Below are 14,353 nucleotides of genomic sequence, written 5' to 3' on the forward strand. Positions count from 1 at the left end.
CACACCTGTATGAAATCCTTGAAAATCATTCCTATCCCCAAAAAGAAACACTTAACTAGCCTTAATGACTACCACCATGTTGCCCTCACACCTGTCAACATAAAATGCTTTGAGAGGCTGGTTCTCAGCACAACAATGAGTGTCCCACCCCCAACTTAGACTCCCACCAGTTTCCATTCGGCCCAATAGCTCAACAAAGGACGCCTTTATCATAGCTCTGCACGCTATCCTGAGCCGCTTGGCTCAACTGCAGAGCTAGACTAAGATGCTCTTCGTGTATTATAGCTCAGCCTTTAACACAATCATACCGGACATTCTGGTGATGAAACTAGATGTCCTGGCTCTGCCTCCTCTCATATGCACCTGGATCAAGACGTTTTTGACCAACAGACCCCAGACTGTGAGAATCGGCTCCCACCTTTCCTCCACTGGCACACTGAGCATCGGCTCACTACAGGGCTCGGTGCTGTGCCCCTTCCTGTACCATATCTGCACCTTCAACTCCAGCCCAGTCCACAATGATAACATCATCGTCAAATTCGCTGATGACACAAGAGTGATTGGGCTGATCTCAAAGGGAGTCGAGGCAGCCTAAAAAGAGGATGTCCAGAAGCTTACAACGTGGTCTTCAGACAACAATCTGGCACTGAACACTACAAAATCAAAGGAGATAATTGTTAAATTCAGGAGGAAAAGAACTGAGCCACCTCCATACTTCATCTACAGTGAGTGTGTGGGGAGAGTCTGCACATTTTCAATTACAGAGGTCAAACATTTCCTGTCTTTGTTCACCAGGTTTGCACACACTACAGGAGGGGTTTTGGCCCACCACTCCACACAGATCTTCTCTAGATCAGACAGGTTTCTGCGCTGTCGCTGAGAAACATGGAGTTTCAGCTCCCTCCAAAGATTTTCTATTGGGCTTAGGTCTGGAGACTGGCTAGGCCACAGCAGAACCTTAATATGCTTCTTACGGAGCCACTCCTTGGTATTTCTGCCTGTGGGCTTCGGGTCATCGCCATGTTGAAAGACCCAGCCACGACCCATCTTCAATGCTCTGACTGAGGGAAAGAGGTTGTTCCCCAAAATCTCACAATACATGGCCGCGGTCATCCTGTCCTTAATACAGTACAGTCGTCCTGTCCCATGTGCAGAAAACCCCCCCAAAGCATGATGCTACCACTCCATGCTTCACAGTAGGGATGGTGTTCTTGGGATGGAACTCATCATTCGTCTTCCTCCAAACACGGTTAGTGGAATTATGACCAAAAAGTTCAACTTGGGTCTCATCTGACCACAAAACTTTCCCCCATGACTCCTCTGTATCATCCAGATGGTCATTGGTAAACTTAAGATGGACCTTGACATGTGCTGGTTTAAGCAGGGGAATCTTCCGTGCCATACATGATTTCAAACCATGACGTCTTAGTGTATCACCTTGGAAACGGTAGTTCCAGCTCTTTTCAGGTCATTGACCAAGACCTGTCATGTAGTCCTGGGCTTTCTAAGGACCACTGAGACCCCACAAGTTGATATCTTACATGGGACTCCACTCCGATTGAGATTGACCGTCATGACCGTCTTCTTCCATTTTCTAATGATTGCTCCAACAGTGGTCCTTTTTACACCAAGCTGCTTGGCAATTTCTCCATAGCCCTTTCCAGCTGGGTGGAGTTGTACAATTTTGTCTCTGGTGTCTTTGGACAGCTCTTTGGTCTTGGCCATGTTACAAGTTTGAGTCTTACTGATTGTGTGGAGTGGACAGTTGTCTTTATGCAGCTTACAACCACACACAGGTGCATCTGATTCAGGAAAATACATGGAGTGGAGGGGGACTTTTAAAGTTGGACTAACAGGTCTTTGAGGGCCAGAATTTGAGCTGATATACAGGTGTTCACATACTTATTTGCAGCTGTATCACACAAATAAATCATACATTGTGATTTCTGGATTTTTCTTTTTAGATTATTTCCCTCACAGTGGACATGCACCTACGATGAAAATTTCTGAGCCCACCATGATATCTATGTAGGAGAACTTGTAATATAGCAAGGTGTTCAAATACTTATTTTCTTCACTGTTTCTAAATGGAGCTATCAATTGCATTCTATTGTATTCTGACAAGTTTTCCAATGTGCCGACACAAATATTACTTTATTTCAGTTTTTTTTCCCTAATGACTGAAGAGACTTTATAAGACAACCTGATCAGTCCAATTGCCATGAATTCAATCCCCTGAAAATGAAATGTATGTTTTGGACTGTTATTAGGTTGTGGTTTTCAAAGTTCCAGTCAAACATCCGGTAAATGCCAACTCACTACCAGATACCAAACTATACTGTCCTATTTTTTTATTGTGCAATATTGCATGTCAATAATTTACACATAGATTATTATATTATTTTATTTGAGAGATTTTTGTCCATTATTGGGTTCATAATACCATTAGTCTTGCAAATTGTTAGCTTTTCATTTGACAAGAAGCTGTGGATTGTCTGTACCTCACTTATTGTAGAAAACTAACCTTAATTTTTTTTTTTTTTGTCTGCCAGGCTAGCATTGTACTGGCTAGTTTAAGTATACTCTATGTGAAGTGGGTATGAGGTGAACTGGTGGATTCTTTTCCTTCTCAGAGCACAATGGACAAGGCAGTTTTGCATTCATAATGTAAAGAGAGAGACAGATATATTTGCATGTGTACATTTTGCTGTAGATGCATCATATTTTTATGCCTATGTCAAGTTGTTTCAACAGGTTCGTAAACCATACTTTAGTACTGACACCATTATTAAATGACGGCAACACCCGTTTTCGGGAATTTGACAGCTTTGGAAAATATTTTCCCAAGTTATTGATCAAGAAGGCGGAGCAGGTGGGCGACTGGATAGCACATCTGCTTCAGAGTCCTGAGGACTTGTCTGTGTGGAGTTTGAATGTTCGCGCCGAGCCTGTGTGGGTTTTCTCTGGGTTCTTCAATTTCCTCCCACATTCCAAAAACATGTGTTGTATGGTATTTGAGGACTTTAAACTGTCCATAGGTGTGAATGTGAGTTTGAATGTTTTTTTGTTTTTATGTGCCCTGCAATTAGTTAGCGACTAGTTCTGGTGTACCCCGCTTCTTGACCATAGTCAGCTGGGATAGCCTCCACCCCGCCTGTGACCCTTGTGAGGATAGGAGGTATCGAAAATGAATGAATGAATGAATGAGCAACTCACCTCTAATTTACCATATCTGAATGAGCTGTAGCTGATTTCTGAATTTGCTATGCACTCAGATCAGTAAATATTCAATACGCGTCGTGTTTTTATTCACGCCTAGAACAGGCCTAATTCCGATTGAAAGTTATTCAATTCTGAAGCCATGATATACGTATCCAAATTGTACCACTTGAAAGCAAAAAATCTGAACTGTGTAACTTGAACTATGCCGAAGTAGTGTTTCGTTCTGGTGAACAGTCACATTTTCAAGAATATTTTTTTGTCAAAAAACATATTCAAACTTATATTTTTGAGGACTACAACAAAAGTACTATCGTCATCCATTGTTGTACTCATACCTGCTGACACTATACGCTCAACATGCTTTCTACAGTATATGTCAATGACAAAAATTACCCTTATATAGAAGAGAGACCAGTTTTAAAATTTTCAATCGAGCTCCAAAACACTTACATAAATGATATAAAATTTTCTCTCATGATGGATTTATAGACTGATGTTTTCTTTTCAGAGATACTGTATACTATACATATGTGTTTTCTCTCACTATGTGGGTAACATATAGTCATGTCTTACAGTACATGTGCAGAGGAAATTATCTTCGAAGATGGAAACTCACATTGCAGTGTGCGCATCGGCTTACAGTAAATAAAGAAACAGTTGGTGCCAGTGCATTTTGGTTGTTCCTTGGTGACCAGGATTATGACATGACATTAAGAGTAAAGATTGAGGCAGAGAATTTGACTGCAGTCATTTGTTATCAAAAAATAAATCCTCACGATGTATTTTGTTCATGTGTGGTACTGAAACAACGTTCAACAGCATATGATGAGCTCTATTGGCATGTGTATTTTGTAAAGGCTGAAGTTGCTGCAGGGGAATGGCAAAACCAAATATCTAATAAAACTACTTTTGTAAATAAGAAGATTTGAAAAAAGCAATAATGTTGCATAACGGTGGCTCAGCTGGTAAAGCGTTAGCCTCACAGTTCTGAGGACCCCGGGTTCGATCCCAGCCCCGCCTGTGTGGAGTTTGCATGTTCTCCCGTGTCTGCATGGGTTTTCTCCGTGCACTCCGGTTTCCTCCCACATCCCAAAAACACGTAACATTAATTGGACTCTCTAAATTGCCCCTAGGTGTGATTGTGAGTGTGACTGTCTCTATGTGCCCTGCGATTGGGTGGCAACCACTTCAGGGTGTACCCCACCTCCTGCCCGTTGACAGCTGGGATTGGCTCCAGCACTCCTCGTCACCCTTGTGAGGATAAGCGACACAGAAAATGGATGGATGGATGCATGGATGGATGGATAATATTGCATAAGTGTGGCTACTCATGCGAGAGGAAAGAAAAGCAGTATATGTTTGAATAAGACTATTGAGTCATTTGTCCATCTCAAATAGAAATGGTGTCAAGATATAATGGGTATGAAACTTTGTGGACAACAGAAATTCCCCAGTTGCCATACACGTGTATAGCGTAATCTGTAACATGTGATACTCCCTCATTTGTCAAAGGTGGAGGACCACCAGATGTAGAATAGAAGAAAAAACACTATTCAAAGCATGACTTGATTTATGTTTAAGTATTATTTTAGGACTTAGTTTAGCATTTGTTGCACACAAAAGGTAAAAGGTTGAGACCCAAATGAAAGGTGCATGTTGACAACCTGGTTGTTCTTGAAGCCTGTGTTTGTTGGCTTGCAATTAATTACGCCTTTCTTAGGCTCACTATCACTGGTTTGTGTGAGCATAAGCCCTATCACTTAAAAAAAACAGTGTTTATCATTAATGAGGGTCCATGTAAGAGTTACATGTCACATGTTCGTGTGCCTTTAGCTCCCTTGAACTGTGGGAAGCTTGTTAAAGAGCAACCACCAGTGTGATGTTTATAGAGGCCTGGAAAATGACCTCAGTGAAACACAATGGCACACATAGGCTAAGGAGTGCTAATTGGAGGTAATCTTGGCTGTAGCAGCAAAGAGATGGAAAGAAAAAAGTATATGTTTTGATATGGTGTTAAAAGTCCAAAGCATTGAAGAAATGCAGGAAACAGATTCTAAAGCGAAATTCTGTCTGCTATCTGGGTCTCCATGTTGGAAGAAACGGTGTTAGAAATATTAGTGCTACTAAGGTGTTACTTTTTTCATTCATGCATCATGTAAATTCTGATGATTTTGATCACGCTAACTCCATCGCTCACCCATTCCAAATACACGCTTTCTTACCTACGGTGACTACAATTTATTTTTCCACATAGTTCCACAAAGCTGGGTCTCCATGTTGGGAGAAACGGTGTTAGAAATATTAGTGCTACTAAGGTGTTACTTTTTTCATTCCTGTATCATGTAAATTCTGATGATTTTGATCACGCTAACTCCATCCCTCACCCATTCCAAATACGCGCTTTCTTACCTACGGTGACTACAATTTATTTTTCCACATAGTTCCACAAAGCTGGGTCTCCATGTTGGGAGAAACGGTGTTAGAAATATTAGTGCTACTAAGGTGTTACTTTTTTCATTCCTGTATCATGTAAATTCTGATGATTTTGATCACGCTAACTCCATCCCTCACCCATTCCAAATACGCGCTATCTTACCTACGGTGACTACAATTTATTTTTCCACATAGTTCCACAAAGCTGAATATGAGCTTTGACTACAGTAGCGCAAAAAGGTATAAAAGGGATCAATACTAGACTGGTGGAAGAGAGCCATGCTAGTAAAATGGTGAAAATAATTGATCTAGTTAGGGTTAGCAGTGGCCAGTCATGCTCTCCAAGTAGAATGAATACACAAATTCATCACATCAGGTTGTTACAGCATGAGGCTACTTAGCATTTTTAGAGATCCATCCATCTATTTTATTATCCGCTTATCCTCACAAGGGTCGCGGGGACTGCTGGAGCCTATCCCAGCTGGCAACCGGCAGGAGGCAGGGTACACCCTGAACTGGTTGCCAGCCAGTGGCAAGGCACATGGAGACAGACAACAGTCCCACTTACCATCACACCTAAGGGGAATTTTTAGTCTCCAATGAATGCATGTTTTTGGGATGTGGGAGGTAACCGGAGTTCCCAGAGAAAACCCACGCAGATACGAGGAGAACATACAAACTTCACACAGGCAGGGATTTGAACCCCGGTCATCAAAACTGTGAGACCAACGCACCACAGCTGCTCCACCGTGCCACCCCATTATTGAACATCATTTTGAAAATGTTTGTGTATGTTCTGGAGCCAAAATATTTACTTTTTGTATTTATTTTAATCAAAAAAGACTTTTGATTGGGCAGCATGGTGGGGCAATTGGCTAGAGCATTTGCATAGAGCAGTTGGCTGGCAAAGAGTTCAAGGTGTCCTCACTTCCTGCCCAATGACAACTGGGATTAGCTCCAGCACTCCCGCAACCTTCATGAGAAGCAGCTCAGAAAATGAATGAATGTACATTTGATAGATTGTTTCAGGAGAACAATGTTGTAATGATAAAATACTGAAGTTGCATCTATAAATCTTACAGTTGGGATTCAGGAACAAAAATCTGTTCTGATTGACACTATTAGGTTCAATTAAATATGCATCTTGCACATTGGGGCTATATGTAAAATGGAGCATCTCCGACTTGCCTTTGGGCAAGAAGTAGCATAAACCTTGGACTGGTCTCTGGCCTGTCATCAGGAATATACAAACAACCATTCACACACAATCATACTAATGGCCAATTTATAGTCTTCAATTAATCTTACATGCATATTCTGGGATGGAGTACCTGGCGAATGGTTGTCGTTCTAAGAAAAGTCATTGGCCCATCACTTTCAGCATGTGAGGTGGGATTAGCAGTGCCTCACTGCATATGACTGAACCACCCTATAACAAGCCATTTTCACCATGGCAAGAAATATGCTATAAAAATGTTTGACTCCTGACAAAAGCTTTCCACAGATATGTTATTAAAAGAGCTGGCAGTTGTCTTGAATGATGTAAAAATTCTTAATGTAGCCTTGACTGTCACAGTTTAATTTTGTAGATATCTGCATATATATTCAGTATTATCTACATAGAGTATGTCTATATGTACATGCCTCATGCAACTAAACAAGAGGTGTCTGTGATAACTGATAAAGAGAGACTATCCATCCTGTCCCTCCTTTGTCTCTTCTGCTTCTTCCAGCAATTTTCCAAGCCCATTTTTTTCCTCACGCCTCTTAACTCACCAGCTGTCGCGTGGCCTCAGGCCTGGTGTTTTGTGGTGGTATCAGTGGCGTCTACACCTCCTTCATGTTATAGATGGTACTAGAGGCCAGCTTTAATGCTCCAGCTGTCATGCCACAACGTCTCAGTCTCAGTCGCTTGGCTGTAAAATGGAGCGCTGGTCCCCTGGGCAAAGCAACTCCCAGGACATTACTGTTAAAGGCTTTGTTGTGACCTCTGCTACTGACTTAACTATATATCACCTCACTGACTTGCATCCACAACATTCTGCTCACGTCTTTAAAAAGCTTCGTTCTCTGGCTCTATCTTGGTCTTCTCTGTCTTTCTCATTCCATCCCCCACATTTTAAACACACACACAACCACTCATTTTGATTTTTTTCCCTTTATTGTTCGCATAAAATTGTAAGCATTTCAATGTATTGGGAGGCAAGTATGTTACAGCTGACTCTATGATTCTATGTGAGGACACAAACTTGAAGTGACAGTGGACGAAGAGTATTAGTGGTGTTTAATGAAACAAAAAGTACACAGGTGATCGAGGACAAAGAAGTGTGCAAGACTGGCTTTGGCTGACTGAGGGACAGTCCAATGGTTCCATGAAAGGTGGGAGACTCACAGGGGTAATGCGGAGTCATGCAGGGTGAACTGGACAGAAGTGTGCTGACGGGAGGGACACAGGAATTCAACATAAGGAACACTCAAGAGGGTGATGCACACTTACAGTAAGCTCAGCACACTCGAGACGGCTGTTGCTACCGAAATCACCTGGTAGGTCTTAAACTAAAGAGTCAATTCAGCTGTGTTACACTTTAAAGACTGGACTCACCCAATTCTTTGTGCAGCATATTAAAGTTGTTTATTTTATTTCTGTAAACAGCAGAGAATACACGTTTAGCTTACAGCACATAAGTAGCATCCGCTAAAAGTTCTCACACACAATACGCTTCAATGTGGTGCAGCTTCTTCTGCGAATGAGGTGGGTAGCGTCGGCCGGCGGCTGCAACACAGCACCCCCCGCTGTTACTATAAGAATGAACACACTTAAACGAAGCAAATGTTATACTTGTCCAGTCAAATAAGAGTTGAATTTGAGGGCTAAAGTATTTTAAAAAATGTTGTGTTTATTGGGTCGGCCAAAAATAATAATTTTTATACCTGTACGTTATTAATGTCCAAACACCATGTGGCACACTCTCCCCCACAAGTTTTAATGTCTCCCGACAGTCTAATCATTAACACACCAAGGTCGCCATAAACATGTCTGCTCGTTATACTGAGTCTCCATTACTTGGCATTGTCTTGAGATCAGTGATGGCTGTCCTAGAGTCTCGTAACTCAACACTAGAGGTGGCTGCCTGTGTCTGTGCGAGTGTGCTTGTACCAACTGAGGCGATCGCTCTTCTGACTCGCTGCATTCAGGTGCCGCAGATGTTGCTGGGAATGGTTCATGCTGGACAGCTAACACATCAGCGATCCCTTTGCTCTGTTGTGGCACGTCCTCTTCTTCAACCTTGTAGTGGCACATCCTCTTCGCAATGTAGTGGCACATTCTCGTTTGGAGCTGGGGAACCCAACAGAGGCCGGAAAGGTTCGGCATCGGGATTCAGCATTTGTTTCTGTTGCTTTTTCCCACCGGACCGGAGATGCAACTGGCAAACGCCGCTGCTGTCGTCATCCCCTGAGCTGCTGTTCGACACTGTCTGCTGCTCCTGGTCATGGTGTGATGCTCTCTTCTTCCCTGTGGAACTCAGCACCCTCCTTGGCTGCAGTGGAGGCTGTGTTGGAGGCAATTGAAGGGGCAGATGGTCACACAGCAGTAGTATGTTTCTGTGGGCCACCCTTTGCTTCCAACTCCATTTTCTGGGCTGATTTGGTAGACTGGACTGTTTTCACCTTTTCTGTCCTTCACTCTGAAGACTTGGTCCTCCCAGTAGGACTGAATCTTTCCTGTACGTCCTCTCTGGGTGAGATTTCGGAGAAGGACACGATCACCTGTTTGGAGGTCTTGGCCAAGCACTCTCTTGTCATTGTTGGCTTTCCACGGGCTGGTCCTTTATTTGCATTTTGGCAGCAATCTGGTAGGCCTCCTGCATTTTCTCTTTCCACTGAGTCACATAGTCCTTGTAACTTCCATGAACGTTGTCTCGGTCAATGCCAAAGAGAAGGTCAATTGGCAGGCGAGGTGAAGGTCTAAAGATGAGGTAATAAGGGGTGTAGCCCGTACTCTCATTCTTTGTGCAGTTGTATGCGTGAACCACCTTGGACAGTGACTCGTTCCAATTCTTCTTTTCCTCTTCCTCCAAGGTGCGGAACATGGAGAGGAGAGTCTGATTGAACCGCTCCACCTGTCCATTCCCCTGAGGGTGATACGGCGTGGTGTGTGAGCCAGAGAGTTCTTTCAGCCTTTCCATCAGTCTGTTCTCGAGCTTTCCCCCATGTCGTGGTGCAGCTTGCTGGGGAAAACAAACTTCAGAGCAAAATCATTGAAGAGTTTGTCAGCCACAGTCTTTGCTGATTTGTTCTTTGTGGCGTGAGACTGCGCAAACCTCGTGAAGTGATCCATAACCACTAATATGTACTCGTAGGCATGTTTGGACTTGTCCAGATGGAGAAAATCAATTGAGACTCGCTCGAATGGATAAGTGGTCAAGATTGGGGTCAGAAGTGCACAGCTCTGCCTACATGTTTTTTTCTTCTTCACACACTTGCAGACTTTGGTTACGAAGTGCTCTACGTCCTGATGCATTTGTGGCCAGTAGAATCTTTCTCGAATCAGGTCGAGAGTCCTTTTGACCCCTAAGTGCCTTGGTCCAGTTCTTTGAAGATCAATGGTTGGTAGGACTCAGAGACAACTAGCTGTTCTTGTCGAAAGGTCCTACGGTGCAGAATGGCGTCTTTGTCCAAGCTTATTTTGAGCCACTGTTTTAGCAGTGTTGCAACTTCTGGGTTCTCTGCTTTTATTTCTGCCCTACTTGGTCTGTGTTTGTGGCTCTCGTACCAGATGACCCATGCCAGTGCTTCATCCTCTTCCTGAGCCTCACGGATCTGTGACGGAGTGAGAGGCTGACAGATACTACTATTTCTGTCTATCAGGTTCAAAGGACAGGTCTTGATAACTCCAAAACCCTTGCAAAGGTTTCCTTTTTCAACCTTCACATTTTCCATGAATACATCGACAGTCTCTCCACTGAGCTCTCTTGTACAGCTGTTCACATAGTATTCGATACCAAGTGGCATCCGAGACAGTCCATCAGCATCGTTGTTGTTCTTCCCTAGGCGATAACATATTGTGAATTGGTAATCGGCCAGCACTGCCACCCACCTGTAACCAGCAGCATTGAGTTTTGCAGTTGTACGTACATACGTTAAAGGGTTATTATCCGTACAAACCACAAATGACTGGGCATGGTACAAGTAGTCCCAGAAGCGTCCATAAATGGCCCACTTCAAAGCTAAAAGCTCCATTTTCCCTGAATGATACCTTTTTTTCTGATTGGCTGAGGCTGCGGGAGCCATACACAATGACTCACATTTTACCCTGCTGTCGTTGGTACAGCACTGTACCCAACCCATTCTGTGAGGCATCACAGTGAAATGCAAAAGGCTGATCGAAGTCAGGATAACCCAGGATTTGGGGTTTAATGATGGCTTCGATCAGATGATTCAGCACTTCCTGGTGCTCTGCGGTCCACTGAATTGGTGTGCGAGAGGGTAAGTGACCTTTCTTTGTCTTTCTCGGTTTCTTTTGGTTCTCTGATGGTGGTTCTGGGTCTTGTTGTTCAGATTTGGGAGGGGCAAGAAGGTTATACAATGGCTTGGCTTTTCAAGCAAAGTGAGGAATGAAAGATTGGTAAAAGGAGAGGAAACCAAGCATCTGGCTCAGGTTGCTTACCGTTGCAAACTTCCTCTCTTTCAGGGTAATCACCGGTGTAATCTCTGCTGGGTCCATGGTGTTGCCCTCTTTTGTTACCATCTCTCCCAGGAACCTAGCGTTTCGTTTGAAAAGTTCGCATTTCTTCTGTGTCACTTTCACACTGTGTTCCTTGTCGCGCTTGAGAAACAGACGGACATGTTCCAGATGTTCATCGAGACTGCCACTGTGCACCAAATTATCATCAAGGTTAGGGAGGCAGACTTTGTCCCTCAGGCCGGTTAAACAGTGCTCCATGCTTCTTTGGAACCCATGAAGGTATGAAGGCTGTTAATGGACAGCTCTGTTCATCCAGGAAGCCCTGGTGGTATGCATTCCCTTAGTTCAACACTGAAAACCACGAGCTCCCATCAAGTGTGTCCATTGTGTCCTGTATTCTTGGTATTGGATGGCAATCAGGCACTGATTTTCCATTCAGTTCTCTGTAGTCGCAACAAAGGCGGAGAGTATCTTCATTTTTCTGAACACATACCACTGGTGACGAGTACGGTGACCTTTAATGTGTGATCCAGCCCCTGTTCAACAAATCCTGCAGGTACTCCTTCACTTATTGATGAAGGGGTCTTGGGACGGACCTGTAAGTCTTTTGCACTGGACTGGTGTCATTAAGAATAATATGCATCTTTAACAATGGGATACAACCGATATTGCCACTGTTGTATGCAAAGGCTTCACATTCCTCTTGCAGCATTGTCTTAGCAGCGTCTTGCTGTGCCTCAGGAAGATGACTGAGGTCAAGTGGTACGTCCCATTCCTTAGATTTCTCAACCCTGGTGTGCTCTGGTTGTGTTCTGCTCAGTGTCTCTTTTTGATTGTTCTCCTTTGGCTGAAAGCCTGCTGAATACACTTACTTTACAGTTTCTAAATGTTCAATGACTTTGTGTCCATTCTGGTAAATGATGTGGTCAGTCATGTTGGTAATGGGGACTGGTATGTATCTAACTTTTCTTTCAGGAATACACACAAGAACTTCACTGATAGACACCTTCTGGTGGAGGATTGATCAGGACTAGCGTGAACATCATGTCGACCCCTTGTGTTTGTGCATTCCCATGAGCTCTGACATAAGTAGTGGACACTTGGTTTGCGGGTAAGGCAATTTTTTTTCCACCAATGCGTACAACACCAGTGTCTGGACCTCAACCACGTTGCACGAGCTTGACCACATTTAGGGCTGTCTTCACAGTGATGGAGAATGCTTTACTTACTTTATGCACCAGTTGCTTTTCATCTCCTCTGGTCTTTGGTTCCTTTCCATTAATTACAGCTTCAATGACAATATAGACGATGATGGGGTCACTGGCAACTGCTGGGTCACTGGATACCAGTATTGGAACTTGCATTTTGTTTTTGTCATTGACCAGCTAGAAATTGACGTCAATCCAGCCAATGTAGGGTATCGGCGTGTCATTGGCTGGCAGGATTGTCAGCTTGTCATCTTCCAGCAGCTCTGCAATGGGCCTGATGACTGTGTGAGGAAAATATCGTTGGCGCCAGGAATCATTAATGATGCAGGACTAGGGACCAGTGTCCCACAGCACTTTAACTGGACGACTGTCCATACAACAGCTAACAATGCACCTTTTCCCAAGCAGTCCAACCAGCTGTGATTGGTGCCTGGAAGGTAGGTGCTGGATTGAATTTACTGCTGCTGCTCTATGCTGGTGCATTGTCTCTGGCAGTGAGAAACCAACGGGTCTTTTGATTTTGGGACTGGTTGTTCTGGACTACTGGTGGTCCCTTTCCAGCAGGTAAAGTATTTTAAAAAATGTTGTGTGTTGTGTATTGGGTGGGGCAAAAATAATAATGTTTATCCATGTACATGTTATTAATGTCCAAACACCATGTGCCACAGCTGCAGGTGTGAGAGAATGAGTCAGTGTCCACTAGCAGCAGCCCAGCCTTCAACAAGGAAGGTCCACAAGAATTGGGCCCATCAAAATAAAACACGAGTCAGCCTATAAACATCATACTATTATTATGTATACATCATTTTGAGGGGGGGTACATTGTCGATTTCAGCAATATTTGTCATTTTCATCTTTATCTTTTGTTTTCAAACTCTTTTAAGTACTGTTTTTGCTGCTATTTAAAGGTCATAGTGAAATACACTTATAATAATGAATGGTTGAAGATTGGGAACCAGTTTCCTGATCTGAGGATAACAGCCCATTTCTTCTTCTATACATGTACAGTTTACAAAAATAATGGGAGGTTGCCCGGTGGTTAAATGCATGGCCTCTGACTATGCCTTTTGAGTTTACAAGACTTGTTTATAGAAAATTGTTATCTGAGAAATATATTTTTGAACAGCAAGAGGATCAGTCGCAAAAAAGGAATGCAGAGTTTCTATGTTTTATCTTAAAACGTTTGTGGTAAATTTTAATGTAAAAATTCTACGTCATAGCAATTACTTCACTTTATGACAGTCGCTCATCCGCAAGGCCTTTGGCTTCAGGACTAGAGGATCATGGTTTGAGTTTTATGGTAGACAAATAATAAGAATGGCAACTAGTTATGTGAGAGATGTTAGTCTGCCTCATGTCAACTGTTGAGGGGTGCTTGAGCAAGATGCAGAAAATTTAGTGTGTACACAACATAGGTACATTCATGAGGTGGGCTTCTTGAACTTTTGACCATGGCTTTGTTACTGAACAAAGGCACATTTACCGCAGCATAAAGATTTAACACATTCTTCCAGAGCAATCCATGCAGTAGATGATAAAATGTGTATTGTTTTCATGTTCCACTTACAGTACATCATCTGTGAGTCCCTGTAGCTCAGTGGTTAGAGCACTAGTTTGATAAACCAGGGGTTGTAGGTTCATATCCCACTGGGGCATCCACTCCCCGAGAAGGGTTGTATCAGGAAGGGCATCTAGTGTAAAAATTGTGCCAAACATATATATGCAGTTCATCTGAGATGACACACTGTGGTGACCCCGAAAGGGACAAGCTGAAAGAAACTTACAGTGCATCATTTATTGGATC

Source organism: Syngnathoides biaculeatus, chromosome 5, assembly GCF_019802595.1.
Source record: "Syngnathoides biaculeatus isolate LvHL_M chromosome 5, ASM1980259v1, whole genome shotgun sequence".
Lineage (NCBI taxonomy): Eukaryota > Metazoa > Chordata > Actinopteri > Syngnathiformes > Syngnathidae > Syngnathoides > Syngnathoides biaculeatus.